Below are 14,496 nucleotides of genomic sequence, written 5' to 3' on the forward strand. Positions count from 1 at the left end.
CTTTAAAATTTTAATTCTAGTGTCCTTCGTTTGGGAGAAAAATGCAAAGGTACAAGACAGCTTTTCCTTGCCAATATCTCTCTTTTGCAAAGAGCTGCGCATTGGAAAATTCATGGCTATGCCTTGTAGATGATGGTCTAACAGGAGGCTTTAAAATTTTCTTTCTAGTGTCCTTCGTTTGGGAGAAAAATGCAATGGTACAAGACAGCTTTTCCTTGCCAATATCTCTCTTTTGCAAAGAGCTGCGCATTGGAAAATTCAGGGCTATGTCGTGTAGATGATAGCCTAACAGGAGGCTTTAAAATTTTCTTTCTAGTGACCTTCGTTTGGGAGAAAAATGCAAAGGTACAAGACAGCTTTTCCTTGCCAATATCTCTCTTTTGCAAAGAGCTGCGCATTGGAAAATTCAGGGCTATGTCGTGTAGATGATGGCCTAACATGAGGCTTTAAAATTTTAATTCTAGTGTCCTTCGTTTGGGAGAAAAATGCAAAGGTACAAGACAGCTTTTCCTTGCCAATATCTCTCTTTTGCAAAGAGCTGCGCATTGGAAAATTCATGGCTATGCCGTGTAGATGATGGTCTAACAGGAGGCTTTAAAATTTTCTTTCTAGTGTCCTTCGTTTGGGAGAAAAATGCAATGGTACAAGACAGCTTTTCCTTGCCAATATCTCTCTTTTGCAAAGAGCTGCGCATTGAAAAATTCAGGGCTATGTCGTGTAGATGATGGCCTAACAGAAGGCTTTAAAATTTTCTTTCTAGTGTCCTTCGTTTGGGAGAAAAATGCAATGGTACAAGACAGCTTTTCCTTGCCAATATCTCTCTTTTGCAAAGAGCTGCGCATTGGAAAATTCAGGGCTATTTCGTGTAGATGATGGCCTAACAGGAGGCTTTAAAATTTTCTTTCTAGTGTCCTTCGTTTGGGAGAAAAATGCAAAGGTACAAGACAGCTTTTCCTTGCCAATATCTCTCTTTTGCAAAGAGCTGCGCATTGGAAAAGTCAGGGCTATGTCGTGTAGATGATGGCCTAACAGGAGGCTTTAAAATTTTCTTTCTAGTGTCCTTCGTTTGGGAGAAAAATGCAATGGTACAAGACAGCTTTTCCTTGCCAATATCTCTCTTTTGCAAAGAGCTACGCATTGGAAAATTCAGGGCTATGTCGTGTAGATGATGGCCTAACAGGAGGCTTTAAAATTTTCTTCTAGTGTCCTTCGTTTGGGAGAAAAATGCAATGGTACAAGACAGCTTTTCCTTGCCAATATCTCTTTTGCAAAGAGCTACGCATTGGAAAATTCAGGGCTATGTCGTGTAGATGATGGCCTAACAGGAGGCTTTAAAATTTTCTTTCTAGTGACCTTCGTTTGGGAGAAAAATGCAAAGGTACAAGACAGCTTTTCCTTGCCAATATCTCTCTTTTGCAAAGAGCTGCGCATTGGAAAATTCAGGGCTATGTCGTGTAGATGATGGCTTAACTGGAGGCTTTAAAATTTTCTTTCTAGTGACCTTCGTTTGGGAGAAAAATGCAAAGGTACAAGACAGCTTTTCCTTGCCAATATCTCTCTTTTGCAAAGAGCTGCGCATTGGAAAATTCATGGCTATGCCTTGTAGATGATGGTCTAACAGGAGGCTTTAAAATTTTCTTTCTAGTGTCCTTCGTTTGGGAGAAAAATGCAATGGTACAAGACAGCTTTTCCTTGCCAATATCTCTCTTTTGCAAAGAGCTGCGCATTGGAAAATTCAGGGCTATGTCGTGTAGATGATAGCCTAACAGGAGGCTTTAAAATTTTCTTTCTAGTGACCTTCGTTTGGGAGAAAAATGCAAAGGTACAAGACAGCTTTTCCTTGCCAATATCTCTCTTTTGCAAAGAGCTGCGCATTGGAAAATTCAGGGCTATGTCGTGTAGATGATGGCCTAACATGAGGCTTTAAAATTTTAATTCTAGTGTCCTTCGTTTGGGAGAAAAATGCAAAGGTACAAGACAGCTTTTCCTTGCCAATATCTCTCTTTTGCAAAGAGCTGCGCATTGGAAAATTCATGGCTATGCCGTGTAGATGATGGTCTAACAGGAGGCTTTAAAATTTTCTTTCTAGTGTCCTTCGTTTGGGAGAAAAATGCAATGGTACAAGACAGCTTTTCCTTGCCAATATCTCTCTTTTGCAAAGAGCTACGCATTGGAAAATTCAGGGCTATGTCGTGTAGATGATGGCCTAACAGGAGGCTTTAAAATTTTCTTTCTAGTGACCTTCGTTTGGGAGAAAAATGCAAAGGTACAAGACAGCTTTTCCTTGCCAATATCTCTCTTTTGCAAAGAGCTGCGCATTGGAAAATTCATGGCTATGTCGTTGTAGATGATGGCCTAACAGGAGGCTTTAAAATTTTCTTTCTAGTGTCCTTCGTTTGGGAGAAAAATGCAATGGTACAATACAGCTTTTCCTTGCCAATATCTCTCTTTTGCAAAGAGCTGCGCATTGGAAAATTCAGGGCTATGTCGTGTAGATGATGGCCTAACAGGAGGCTTTAAAATTTTAATTCTAGTGTCCTTCGTTTGGGAGAAAAATGCAAAGGTACAAGACAGCTTTTCCTTGCCAATATCTCTCTTTTGCAAAGAGCTACGCATTGGAAAATTCAGGGCTATGTCGTGTAGATGATGGCCTAACAGGAGGCTTTAAAATTTTCTTTCTAGTGTCCTTCGTTTGGGAGAAATATGCAATGGTACAAGACAGCTTTTCCTTGCCAATATCTCTCTTTTGCAAAGAGCTACGCATTGGAAAATTCAGGGCTATGTCGTGTAGATGATGGCCTAACAGGAGGCTTTAAAATTTTCTTTCTAGTGACCTTCGTTTGGGAGAAAAATGCAAAGGTACAAGACAGCTTTTCCTTGCCAATATCTCTCTTTTGCAAAGAGCTGCGCATTGAAAAATTCAGGGCTATGTCGTGTAGATGATGGCCTAACAGAAGGCTTTAAAATTTTCTTTCTAGTGTCCTTCGTTTGGGAGAAAAATGCAATGGTACAAGACAGCTTTTCCTTGCCAATATCTCTCTTTTGCAAAGAGCTGCGCATTGGAAAATTCAGGGCTATTTCGTGTAGATGATGGCCTAACAGGAGGCTTTAAAATTTTCTTTCTAGTGTCCTTCGTTTGGGAGAAAAATGCAAAGGTACAAGACAGCTTTTCCTTGCCAATATCTCTCTTTTGCAAAGAGCTGCGCATTGGAAAATTCAGGGCTATGTCGTGTAGATGATGGCCTAACAGGAGGCTTTAAAATTTTCTTTCTAGTGTCCTTCGTTTGGGAGAAAAATGCAATGGTACAAGACAGCTTTTCCTTGCCAATATCTCTCTTTTGCAAAGAGCTACGCATTGGAAAATTCAGGGCTATGTCGTGTAGATGATGGCCTAACAGGAGGCTTTAAAATTTTCTTTCTAGTGACCTTCGTTTGGGAGAAAAATGCAAAGGTACAAGACAGCTTTTCCTTGCCAATATCTCTCTTTTGCAAAGAGCTGCGCATTGGAAAATTCATGGCTATGTCGTGTAGATGATGGCCTAACAGGAGGCTTTAAAATTTTCTTTCTAGTGTCCTTCGTTTGGGAGAAAAATGCAATGGTACAAGACAGCTTTTCCTTGCCAATATCTCTCTTTTGCAAAGAGCTGCGCATTGGAAAATTCAGGGCTATGTCGTGTAGATGATGGCCTAACAGGAGGCTTTAAAATTTTAATTCTAGTGTCCTTCGTTTGGGAGAAAAATGCAAAGGTACAAGACAGCTTTTCCTTGCCAATATCTCTCTTTTGCAAAGAGCTACGCATTGGAAAATTCAGGGCTATGTCGTGTAGATGATGGCCTAACAGGAGGCTTTAAAATTTTCTTTCTAGTGTCCTTCGTTTGGGAGAAATATGCAATGGTACAAGACAGCTTTTCCTTGCCAATATCTCTCTTTTGCAAAGAGCTACGCATTGGAAAATTCAGGGCTATGTCGTGTAGATGATGGCCTAACATGAGGCTTTAAAATTTTAATTCTAGTGTCCTTCGTTTGGGAGAAAAATGCAAAGGTACAAGACAGCTTTTCCTTGCCAATATCTCTCTTTTGCAAAGAGCTGCGCATTGGAAAATTCATGGCTATGCCGTGTAGATGATGGTCTAACAGGAGGCTTTAAAATTTTCTTTCTAGTGTCCTTCGTTTGGGAGAAAAATGCAATGGTACAAGACAGCTTTTCCTTGCCAATATCTCTCTTTTGCAAAGAGCTACGCATTGGAAAATTCAGGGCTATGTCGTGTAGATGATGGCCTAACAGGAGGCTTTAAAATTTTCTTTCTAGTGACCTTCGTTTGGGAGAAAAATGCAAAGGTACAAGACAGCTTTTCCTTGCCAATATCTCTCTTTTGCAAAGAGCTGCGCATTGGAAAATTCATGGCTATGTCGTGTAGATGATGGCCTAACAGGAGGCTTTAAAATTTTCTTTCTAGTGTCCTTCGTTTGGGAGAAAAATGCAATGGTACAAGACAGCTTTTCTTTGCCAATATCTCTCTTTTGCAAAGAGCTACGCATTGGAAAATTCAGGGCTATTTCGTGTAGATGATGGCCTAACAGGAGGATTTAAAATTTTCTTTCTAGTGTCCTTCGTTTGGGAGAAAAATGCAAAGGTACAAGACAGCTTTTCCTTGCCAATATCTCTCTTTTGCAAAGAGCTACGCATTGGAAAATTCCGGGCTATGTCGTGTAGATGATGGCCTAACAGGAAGCTTTAAAATTTTCTTTCTAGTGACCTACGTTTGGGAGAAAAATGCAATGGTACAAGACAGCTTTTCCTTGCCAATATCTCTCTTTTGCAAAGAGCTACGCATTGGAAAATTCAGGGCTATGTCGTGTAGATGATGGCCTAACAGGAGGCTTTAAAATTTTCTTTCTAGTGACCTTCGTTTGGGAGAAAAATGCAATGGTACAAGACAGCTTTTCCTTGCCAATATCTCTCTTTTGCAAAGAGCTACGCATTGGAAAATTCAGGGCTATGTCGTGTAGATGATGGCCTAACAGGAGGCTTTAAAATTTTCTTTCTAGTGTCCTTCGTTTGGGAGAAATATGCAATGGTACAAGACAGCTTTTCCTTGCCAATATCTCTCTTTTGCAAAGAGCTACGCATTGGAAAATTCAGGGCTATGTCGTGTAGATGATGGCCTAACATGAGGCTTTAAAATTTTAATTCTAGTGTCCTTCGTTTGGGAGAAAAATGCAAAGGTACAAGACAGCTTTTCCTTGCCAATATCTCTCTTTTGCAAAGAGCTGCGCATTGGAAAATTCATGGCTATGCCGTGTAGATGATGGTCTAACAGGAGGCTTTAAAATTTTCTTTCTAGTGTCCTTCGTTTGGGAGAAAAAAGCAATGGTACAAGACAGCTTTTCCTTGCCAATATCTCTCTTTTGCAAAGAGCTACGCATTGGAAAATTCAGGGCTATGTCGTGTAGATGATGGCCTAACAGGAGGCTTTAAAATTTTCTTTCTAGTGACCTTCGTTTGGGAGAAAAATGCAAAGGTACAAGACAGCTTTTCCTTGCCAATATCTCTCTTTTGCAAAGAGCTGCGCATTGGAAAATTCATGGCTATGTCGTGTAGATGATGGCCTAACAGGAGGCTTTAAAATTTTCTTTCTAGTGTCCTTCGTTTGGGAGAAAAAAGCAATGGTACAAGACAGCTTTTCCTTGCCAATATCTCTCTTTTGCAAAGAGCTGCGCATTGGAAAATTCAGGGCTATGTCGTGTAGATGATGGCCTAACAGGAGGCTTTAAAATTTTAATTCTAGTGTCCTTCGTTTGGGAGAAAAATGCAAAGGTACAAGACAGCTTTTACTTGCCAATATCTCTCTTTTGCAAAGAGCTACGCATTGGAAAATTCAGGGCTATGTCGTGTAGATGATGGCCTAACAGGAGGCTTTAAAATTTTCTTTCTAGTGTCCTTCGTTTGGGAGAAATATGCAATGGTACAAGACAGCTTTTCCTTGCCAATATCTCTCTTTTGCAAAGAGCTACGCATTGGAAAATTCAGGTCTATGTCGTGTAGATGATGGCCTAACAGGAGGCTTTAAAATTTTCTTTCTAGTGTCCTTCGTTTGGGAGAAAAATGCAATGGTACAAGACAGCTTTTCCTTGCCAATATCTCTCTTTTGCAAAGAGCTACGCATTGGAAAATTCAGGGCTATTTCGTGTAGATGATGGCCTAACAGGAGGCTTTAAAATTTTCTTTCTAGTGTCCTTCGTTTGGGAGAAAAATGCAAAGGTACAAGACAGCTTTTCCTTGCCAATATCTCTCTTTTGCAAAGAGCTACGCATTGGAAAATTCCGGGCTATGTCGTGTAGATGATGGCCTAACAGGAAGCTTTAAAATTTTCTTTCTAGTGACCTTCGTTTGGGAGAAAAATGCAATGGTACAAGACAGCTTTTCCTTGCCAATATCTCTCTTTTGCAAAGAGCTACGCATTGGAAAATTCAGGGCTATGTCGTGTAGATGATGGCCTAACAGGAGGCTTTAAAATTTTCTTTCTAGTGACCTTCGTTTGGGAGAAAAATGCAATGGTACAAGACAGCTTTTCCTTGCCAATATCTCTCTTTTGCAAAGAGCTGCGCATTGGAAAATTCAGGTCTATGTCGTGTAGATGATGGCCTAACAGGAGGCTTTAAAATGTTAATTCTAGTGTCCTTCGTTTGGGAGAAATATGCAATGGTACAAGACAGCTTTACCTTGCCAATATCTCTCTTTTGCAAAGAGCTACGCATTGGAAAATTCAGGGCTATGTCGTGTAGATGATGGCCTAACAGGAGGCTTTAAAATTTTCTTTCTAGTGTCCTTCGTTTGGGAGAAAAATGCAATGGTACAAGACAGCTTTTCCTTGCCAATATCTCTCTTTTGCAAAGAGCTACGCATTGGAAAATTCAGGGCTATTTCGTGTAGATGATGGCCTAACAGGAGGCTTTAAAATTTTCTTTCTAGTGTCCTTCGTTTGGGAGAAAAATGCAAAGGTACAAGACAGCTTTTCCTAGCCAATATCTCTCTTTTGCAAAGAGCTGCGCATTGGAAAATTCAGGGCTATGTCGTGTAGATGATGGCCTAACAGGAGGCTTTAAAATTTTCTTTCTAGTGTCCTTCGTTTGGGAGAAAAATGCAATGGTACAAGACAGCTTTTCCTTGCCAATATCTCTCTTTTGCAAAGAGCTACGCATTGGAAAATTCAGGGCTATGTCGTGTAGATGATGGCCTAACAGGAGGCTTTAAAATTTTAATTCTAGTGTCCTTCGTTTGGGAGAAAAATGCAAAGGTACAAGACAGCTTTTCCTTGCCAATATCTCTCTTTTGCAAAGAGCTGCGCATTGGAAAATTCAGGGCTATGTCGTGTAGATGATGGCCTAACAGGAGGCTTTAAAATTTTCTTCTAGTGTCCTTCGTTTGGGAGAAAAATGCAATGGTACAAGACAGCTTTTCCTTGCCAATATCTCTCTTTTGCAAAGAGCTACGCATTGGAAAATTCAGGGCTATGTCGTGTAGATGATGGCCTAACAGGAGGCTTTAAAATTTTCTTTCTAGTGTCCTTCGTTTGGGAGAAAAATGCAATGGTACAAGACAGCTTTTCCTTGCCAATATCTCTCTTTTGCAAAGAGCTACGCATTGGAAAATTCAGGGCTATGTCGTGTAGATGATGGCCTAACAGGAGGCTTTAAAATTTTCTTTCTAGTGTCCTTCGTTTGGGAGAAAAATGCAATGGTACAAGACAGCTTTTCCTTGCCAATATCTCTCTTTTGCAAAGAGCTGCGCATTGGAAAATTCAGGGCTATGTCGTGTAGATGATGGCCTAACAGGAGGCTTAAAAATTTTCTTTCTAGTGTCCTTCGTTTGGGAGAAAAATGCAATGGTACAAGACAGCTTTTCCTTGCCAATATCTCTCTTTTGCAAAGAGCTGCGCATTGAAAAATTCAGGGCTATGTCGTGTAGATGATGGCCTAACAGGAGGCTTTAAAATTTTCTTTCTAGTGACCTTCGTTTGGGAGAAAAATGCAAAGGTACAAGACAGCTTTTCCTTGCCAATATCTCTCTTTTGCAAAGAGCTGCGCATTGGAAAATTCATGGCTATGTCGTGTAGATGATGGCCTAACAGGAGGCTTTAAAATTTTCTTTCTAGTGTCCTTCGTTTGGGAGAAAAAAGCAATGGTACAAGACAGCTTTTCCTTGCCAATATCTCTCTTTTGCAAAGAGCTGCGCATTGGAAAATTCAGGGCTATGTCGTGTAGATGATGGCCTAACAGGAGGCTTTAAAATTTTAATTCTAGTGTCCTTCGTTTGGGAGAAAAATGCAAAGGTACAAGACAGCTTTTCCTTGCCAATATCTCTCTTTTGCAAAGAGCTACGCATTGGAAAATTCAGGGCTATGTCGTGTAGATGATGGCCTAACAGGAGGCTTTAAAATGTTAATTCTAGTGTCCTTCGTTTGGGAGAAATATGCAATGGTACAAGACAGCTTTACCTTGCCAATATCTCTCTTTTGCAAAGAGCTACGCATTGGAAAATTCAGGGCTATGTCGTGTAGATGATGGCCTAACAGGAGGCTTTAAAATTTTCTTTCTAGTGTCCTTCGTTTGGGAGAAAAATGCAATGGTACAAGACAGCTTTTCCTTGCCAATATCTCTCTTTTGCAAAGAGCTACGCATTGGAAAATTCAGGGCTATTTCGTGTAGATGATGGCCTAACAGGAGGCTTTAAAATTTTCTTTCTAGTGTCCTTCGTTTGGGAGAAAAATGCAAAGGTACAAGACAGCTTTTCCTAGCCAATATCTCTCTTTTGCAAAGAGCTGCGCATTGGAAAATTCAGGGCTATGTCGTGTAGATGATGGCCTAACAGGAGGCTTTAAAATTTTCTTTCTAGTGTCCTTCGTTTGGGAGAAAAATGCAATGGTACAAGACAGCTTTTCCTTGCCAATATCTCTCTTTTGCAAAGAGCTACGCATTGGAAAATTCAGGGCTATGTCGTGTAGATGATGGCCTAACAGGAGGCTTTAAAATTTTAATTCTAGTGTCCTTCGTTTGGGAGAAAAATGCAAAGGTACAAGACAGCTTTTCCTTGCCAATATCTCTCTTTTGCAAAGAGCTGCGCATTGGAAAATTCAGGGCTATGTCGTGTAGATGATGGCCTAACAGGAGGCTTTAAAATTTTCTTCTAGTGTCCTTCGTTTGGGAGAAAAATGCAATGGTACAAGACAGCTTTTCCTTGCCAATATCTCTCTTTTGCAAAGAGCTACGCATTGGAAAATTCAGGGCTATGTCGTGTAGATGATGGCCTAACAGGAGGCTTTAAAATTTTCTTTCTAGTGTCCTTCGTTTGGGAGAAAAATGCAATGGTACAAGACAGCTTTTCCTTGCCAATATCTCTCTTTTGCAAAGAGCTACGCATTGGAAAATTCAGGGCTATGTCGTGTAGATGATGGCCTAACAGGAGGCTTTAAAATTTTCTTTCTAGTGTCCTTCGTTTGGGAGAAAAATGCAATGGTACAAGACAGCTTTTCCTTGCCAATATCTCTCTTTTGCAAAGAGCTGCGCATTGGAAAATTCAGGGCTATGTCGTGTAGATGATGGCCTAACAGGAGGCTTAAAAATTTTCTTTCTAGTGTCCTTCGTTTGGGAGAAAAATGCAATGGTACAAGACAGCTTTTCCTTGCCAATATCTCTCTTTTGCAAAGAGCTGCGCATTGAAAAATTCAGGGCTATGTCGTGTAGATGATGGCCTAACAGGAGGCTTTAAAATTTTCTTTCTAGTGACCTTCGTTTGGGAGAAAAATGCAAAGGTACAAGACAGCTTTTCCTTGCCAATATCTCTCTTTTGCAAAGAGCTGCGCATTGGAAAATTCATGGCTATGTCGTGTAGATGATGGCCTAACAGGAGGCTTTAAAATTTTCTTTCTAGTGTCCTTCGTTTGGGAGAAAAAAGCAATGGTACAAGACAGCTTTTCCTTGCCAATATCTCTCTTTTGCAAAGAGCTGCGCATTGGAAAATTCAGGGCTATGTCGTGTAGATGATGGCCTAACAGGAGGCTTTAAAATTTTAATTCTAGTGTCCTTCGTTTGGGAGAAAAATGCAAAGGTACAAGACAGCTTTTCCTTGCCAATATCTCTCTTTTGCAAAGAGCTACGCATTGGAAAATTCAGGGCTATGTCGTGTAGATGATGGCCTAACAGGAGGCTTTAAAATTTTCTTTCTAGTGTCCTTCGTTTGGGAGAAATATGCAATGGTACAAGACAGCTTTTCCTTGCCAATATCTCTCTTTTGCAAAGAGCTACGCATTGGAAAATTCAGGTCTATGTCGTGTAGATGATGGCCTAACAGGAGGCTTTAAAATTTTCTTTCTAGTGTCCTTCGTTTGGGAGAAAAATGCAATGGTACAAGACAGCTTTTCCTTGCCAATATCTCTCTTTTGCAAAGAGCTACGCATTGGAAAATTCAGGGCTATTTCGTGTAGATGATGGCCTAACAGGAGGCTTTAAAATTTTCTTTCTAGTGTCCTTCGTTTGGGAGAAAAATGCAAAGGTACAAGACAGCTTTTCCTTGCCAATATCTCTCTTTTGCAAAGAGCTACGCATTGGAAAATTCCGGGCTATGTCGTGTAGATGATGGCGTAACAGGAAGCTTTAAAATTTTCTTTCTAGTGACCTTCGTTTGGGAGAAAAATGCAATGGTACAAGACAGCTTTTCCTTGCCAATATCTCTCTTTTGCAAAGAGCTACGCATTGGAAAATTCAGGGCTATGTCGTGTAGATGATGGCCTAACAGGAGGCTTTAAAATTTTCTTTCTAGTGACCTTCGTTTGGGAGAAAAATGCAATGGTACAAGACAGCTTTTCCTTGCCAATATCTCTCTTTTGCAAAGAGCTGCGCATTGGAAAATTCAGGTCTATGTCGTGTAGATGATGGCCTAACAGGAGGCTTTAAAATGTTAATTCTAGTGTCCTTCGTTTGGGAGAAATATGCAATGGTACAAGACAGCTTTACCTTGCCAATATCTCTCTTTTGCAAAGAGCTACGCATTGGAAAATTCAGGGCTATGTCGTGTAGATGATGGCCTAACAGGAGGCTTTAAAATTTTCTTTCTAGTGTCCTTCGTTTGGGAGAAAAATGCAATGGTACAAGACAGCTTTTCCTTGCCAATATCTCTCTTTTGCAAAGAGCTACGCATTGGAAAATTCAGGGCTATTTCGTGTAGATGATGGCCTAACAGGAGGCTTTAAAATTTTCTTTCTAGTGTCCTTCGTTTGGGAGAAAAATGCAAAGGTACAAGACAGCTTTTCCTAGCCAATATCTCTCTTTTGCAAAGAGCTGCGCATTGGAAAATTCAGGGCTATGTCGTGTAGATGATGGCCTAACAGGAGGCTTTAAAATTTTCTTTCTAGTGTCCTTCGTTTGGGAGAAAAATGCAATGGTACAAGACAGCTTTTCCTTGCCAATATCTCTCTTTTGCAAAGAGCTACGCATTGGAAAATTCAGGGCTATGTCGTGTAGATGATGGCCTAACAGGAGGCTTTAAAATTTTAATTCTAGTGTCCTTCGTTTGGGAGAAAAATGCAAAGGTACAAGACAGCTTTTCCTTGCCAATATCTCTCTTTTGCAAAGAGCTGCGCATTGGAAAATTCAGGGCTATGTCGTGTAGATGATGGCCTAACAGGAGGCTTTAAAATTTTCTTCTAGTGTCCTTCGTTTGGGAGAAAAATGCAATGGTACAAGACAGCTTTTCCTTGCCAATATCTCTCTTTTGCAAAGAGCTACGCATTGGAAAATTCAGGGCTATGTCGTGTAGATGATGGCCTAACAGGAGGCTTTAAAATTTTCTTTCTAGTGTCCTTCGTTTGGGAGAAAAATGCAATGGTACAAGACAGCTTTTCCTTGCCAATATCTCTCTTTTGCAAAGAGCTACGCATTGGAAAATTCAGGGCTATGTCGTGTAGATGATGGCCTAACAGGAGGCTTTAAAATTTTCTTTCTAGTGTCCTTCGTTTGGGAGAAAAATGCAATGGTACAAGACAGCTTTTCCTTGCCAATATCTCTCTTTTGCAAAGAGCTGCGCATTGGAAAATTCAGGGCTATGTCGTGTAGATGATGGCCTAACAGGAGGCTTAAAAATTTTCTTTCTAGTGTCCTTCGTTTGGGAGAAAAATGCAATGGTACAAGACAGCTTTTCCTTGCCAATATCTCTCTTTTGCAAAGAGCTACGCATTGGAAAATTCAGGGCTATGTCGTGTAGACGATGGCCTAACAGGAGGCTTTAAAATTTTAATTCTAGTGTCCTTCGTTTGGGAGAAAAATGCAAAGGTACAAGACAGCTTTTCCTTGCCAATATCTCTCTTTTGCAAAGAGCTGCGCATTGGAAAATTCAGGGCTATGTCGTGTAGATGATGGCCTAACAGGAGGCTTTAAAATTTTCTTCTAGTGTCCTTCGTTTGGGAGAAAAATGCAATGGTACAAGACAGCTTTTCCTTGCCAATATCTCTCTTTTGCAAAGAGCTACGCATTGGAAAATTCAGGGCTATGTCGTGTAGATGATGGCCTAACAGGAGGCTTTAAAATTTTCTTTCTAGTGTCCTTCGTTTGGGAGAAAAATGCAATGGTACAAGACAGCTTTTCCTTGCCAATATCTCTCTTTTGCAAAGAGCTGCGCATTGGAAAATTCAGGGCTATGTCGTGTAGATGATGGCCTAACAGGAGGCTTAAAAATTTTCTTTCTAGTGTCCTTCGTTTGGGAGAAAAATGCAATGGTACAAGACAGCTTTTCCTTGCCAATATCTCTCTTTTGCAAAGAGCTACGCATTGGAAAATTCAGGGCTATGTCGTGTAGATGATGGCCTAACAGGAGGCTTTAAAATTTTAATTCTAGTGTCCTTCGTTTGGGAGAAAAATGCAAAGGTACAAGACAGCTTTTCCTTGCCAATATCTCTCTTTTGCAAAGAGCTGCGCATTGGAAAATTCAGGGCTATGTCGTGTAGATGATGGCCTAACAGGAGGCTTTAAAATTTTCTTCTAGTGTCCTTCGTTTGGGAGAAAAATGCAATGGTACAAGACAGCTTTTCCTTGCCAATATCTCTCTTTTGCAAAGAGCTACGCATTGGAAAATTCAGGGCTATGTCGTGTAGATGATGGCCTAACAGGAGGCTTTAAAATTTTCTTTCTAGTGTCCTTCGTTTGGGAGAAAAATGCAATGGTACAAGACAGCTTTTCCTTGCCAATATCTCTCTTTTGCAAAGAGCTACGCATTGGAAAATTCAGGGCTATGTCGTGTAGATGATGGCCTAACAGGAGGCTTTAAAATTTTCTTTCTAGTGTCCTTCGTTTGGGAGAAAAATGCAATGGTACAAGACAGCTTTTCCTTGCCAATATCTCTCTTTTGCAAAGAGCTGCGCATTGGAAAATTCAGGGCTATGTCGTGTAGATGATGGCCTAACAGGAGGCTTTAAAATTTTCTTTCTAGTGTCCTTCGTTTGGGAGAAAAATGCAATGGTACAAGACAGCTTTTCCTTGCCAATATCTCTCTTTTGCAAAGAGCTGCGTATTGGAAAATTCAGGGCTATTTCGTGTAGATGATGGCCTAACAGGAGGCTTTACAATTTTCTTTCTAGTGTCCTTCGTTTGGGAGAAAAATGCAAAGGTACAAGACAGCTTTTCCTTGCCAATATCTCTCTTTTGCAAAGAGCTACGCATTGGAAAATTCAGGGCTATGTCGTGTAGATGATGGCCTAACAGGAGGCTTTAAAATTTTCTTTCTAGTGACCTTCGTTTGGGAGAAAAATGCAATGGTACAAGACAGCTTTTCCTTGCCAATATCTCTCTTTTGCAAAGAGCTGCGCATTGGAAAATTCAGGTCTATGTCGTGTAGATGATGGCCTAACAGGAGGCTTTAAAATGTTAATTCTAGTGTCCTTCGTTTGGGAGAAATATGCAATGGTACAAGACAGCTTTACCTTGCCAATATCTCTCTTTTGCAAAGAGCTACGCATTGGAAAATTCAGGGCCATATGTATATATGTATATGTTTAATGCACAAAGTTATAAAAAATATTGGCTAAAATGACCTTCAGGCTGTGTGTATAAGGTGTATATGAAACATAAATGCATTCTGTGCTTAGATTTAGGTCCCATCACCATAATATCTCGTTATGGTATGCAATTATTCCAAAATACAGAAAAATCCGATATCCAAAATTCCTCTGGTCCCAAGCATTTTGGATGAGGGATACTCAACCTGTAATGCCACTGTATAGGTCCTTGGTACAGCCACATTTAGAATCCTGTGTTCAGTTCCAGAAGCCATATCTCCAGAAGGCTGTAAATACATTAGGGCAACTAAAATTGTGCATGGCCTACATCACAAAACTTACCTGGAAATACTAAAAAATGTTGATGTGTATAGTTTGGAGAAGGGAAGAGGGAACATACAGTACTGCAGTACCTTATAAACATGTACATACGTGTATTTGTGTATACAA

Source organism: Pseudophryne corroboree, unplaced genomic scaffold, assembly GCF_028390025.1.
Source record: "Pseudophryne corroboree isolate aPseCor3 unplaced genomic scaffold, aPseCor3.hap2 scaffold_1201, whole genome shotgun sequence".
Classification (NCBI taxonomy): Eukaryota; Metazoa; Chordata; class Amphibia; order Anura; family Myobatrachidae; genus Pseudophryne; species Pseudophryne corroboree.